Raw genomic sequence first — 2,595 nt, forward strand, 5'->3', positions numbered from 1 at the left:
GCATGAATCTGTGCTGATAGTGTTGTAAAATTATCTACTTCATAAACACCCGGTGCCTTCTTAACTAAACTGCTAGCTGCATCATCCTGCCAGTCTGGAGTGCTCTAAGTAAACCTGTTCAGTATTGTGAATAGTTCTTCATAGCTTAGATCAAGAGCCTGCCCTCTTGCAGCAGTGTCCAGTGATGACTTATGTTGGGCATCCAGACTCTCAACAAATGTGTGTACCAGAACTTCATTCGTCTGATGGTGGTGAGGGCAATCTCTGAGAAGACCTTTGAACCTCTCCCACGCTTGATACAAATTGTCCCCACTTTTCTGCCTGAATGACATGATCTCTCTGCAGAGTCGCGCTGTCTTTGCTGGTGGAAAGAACCTTGTCAAGAATTTCATCGCCAAATCATCCCATGAAGTGATAGAATTTGTAGGCTCTACTAATAACCAGTTACTTGTATTCCCCAATAGAGAAAAGAGGAACAGTGTAAGCCGCACATATTCTTTGGTGACCCTTCTAGTAGAGAAAGTATCCATAATCTGCAAAAAGGTATGGATGTGATGCTGAGGATCCTCATGGGACATCCCCGTGAATTGCCCACTAGAGTGAAGTAGCCGAATCATGGGATGCTTCAGTTCAAAGTGCCCTTTGATGGTAGGCATGATAATGCTTGAAGTTACATCTGCCACACGAGGCACTGCAACCTCTCTCACTTTTGTTGGTTGATTATTAGCCATGACCACAGTAACCTCGCTAAATCGTGGGTTACGCCAGTAAATTCAAATCTCTCGCGCCGATTGAAAGTACGTTCGAGTGCTCGGGATCGAATTCCTCAAGATTATTTTGACTTGCGCTTTCGCATTCGAAAGACCTCGCAATCAAGTAGCAGACTAAGATCGGGATGTTAATACTTGGATAAATAAAGCAATACAATTTTTTATGGCAAAAATAATTAATATCTAAGTCCCCGGCAACGGCGCCAAAAACTTGTTGGGTCCAAACGCACACGCAAGTGTACGCAGTCGTACAGGTAATATAGTGATTATATAGAATCGAATGTCGAACCCACAGAGACTTATGATCAATACTTTAACGAAAATAAACTATTGCTACTAATTATGCAAGTAAAGAATAAAAACTTTGGTCGTTTTGTAAACTAATGCTATAATGTAAATAACTAATAATGTAACCAGAATTTGTGATAAGAACGTATTTGAGTACTGCGTTTATCAAAATTTTAGAAATATTCTAGGGTCGCGGAAGTCCAAACTGTCCTAGTCATGCCATAAATAGATAAAGGTGCGGAAGTCCTAACTATTACAACACCAAAATTCGAAAGTCATTGTACAAGGACTCTAAAACGTAACTGTCTAAAGAATTAACAACTATCTGAAATAATCATAAATGTTTGAAATGAAATAGACATCCAAAATGAGAAAGATCTTCAGGCGGCTTGGCATGGATAGGAGCTCACCCACAAATCTGTTGGAAACTAGCCTCACGCTAAATATACGGTCTGGTAGATGTTTCTGGATCACAATCTGCACTCAAAAGAATACAACAAGGTAGTGTCAGTATAAACACCATGTACCGGTAGATATCATAAGCCGACTAAGATTAGTATCATGCATACAAGCACAAAATCAATAAAATAGACAGCTAGGAAAAACAACACATAACCACAAGAACTTATTAACGTGAATTACTTCATCACTAAAATAAGATAAGCCCACACAACAACAATCAACAAAAGTAACTCAACCCATATTATTATCAACATAAACTCACGTATTATCTCAATTCTGTCACATATCTATACACACATGCTAAATGGTATTGTTTGCCTAAATAGCCATGACCTGTAGGGGCCATGGTGTCCATGTACCACTCGTTCCGAAACTGACCTCGGATCATGAGCCCATAACTAGGCCACATCCTCACCTCCTGTCAAATGTGCCTTTTTATATTTATATTGCCTTTCTCATCACAATGTATTTTCATTCCACAATCAATTAGGAATAGTGAACAACTAATGCATCAATATCAAGAACATAAGTCACCATGCCACAAGTCATATCAAGACTCAAGAATCAATTCATCAAAAGCAAGAACAAGGGATTACTCCAAGTCGACAAGAAGAGTATTCATTAACTCCTTCTGTATCATATCATAATAGTTATTCACATAATCAATCAACCAATATCAAATAAAGGAGTTTCCAACCACACTTATGTCCGAAGCCCTAATCATGCTTATCAATTTCATAACATATACAATAAACTAATCAAAGTCTAATTCAAGTAGACTATAACCTATCTCAAAGCAGAACTAGGATAATGCAATCACTCCGCAATAACTTTCCCCTTTCGCAAAACATCAGAACGTTCAAAGTCTAGCAATCATAACACTAAGTGAGTAATGAATCATCTACTCAACAACAACAATTAGGGAAGAGAACCCAACTACTTCTACCTTGTTTCAAATGGGTGAACTATCACTAAGCATGAATTCATATTAATATTAATCCCAATAATCATATTCTATCCATTCATGGGTTTTTTAATCAGATCAACCCTTTTACAAGCAGGTTTTATGCCAAAG

The 2,595-nt window shown here is 38.2% G+C and overlaps 1 non-coding gene across 1 annotated transcript; it reads left to right on the forward strand.

Moving 5' to 3' along the window:
- Positions 1-243: 243 nt before the first annotated feature.
- LOC132048464 (small nucleolar RNA R71) lies at positions 244-350 on the forward strand. The gene has a single exon (XR_009412997.1). It is a non-coding gene; the product is annotated as a small nucleolar RNA R71 (small nucleolar RNA).
- The last annotated feature ends 2,245 nt before the right edge of the window (positions 351-2,595 follow it).

The sequence above is a fragment of the Lycium ferocissimum genome, chromosome 2, assembly GCF_029784015.1.
Source record: "Lycium ferocissimum isolate CSIRO_LF1 chromosome 2, AGI_CSIRO_Lferr_CH_V1, whole genome shotgun sequence".
Classification (NCBI taxonomy): Eukaryota; Viridiplantae; Streptophyta; class Magnoliopsida; order Solanales; family Solanaceae; genus Lycium; species Lycium ferocissimum.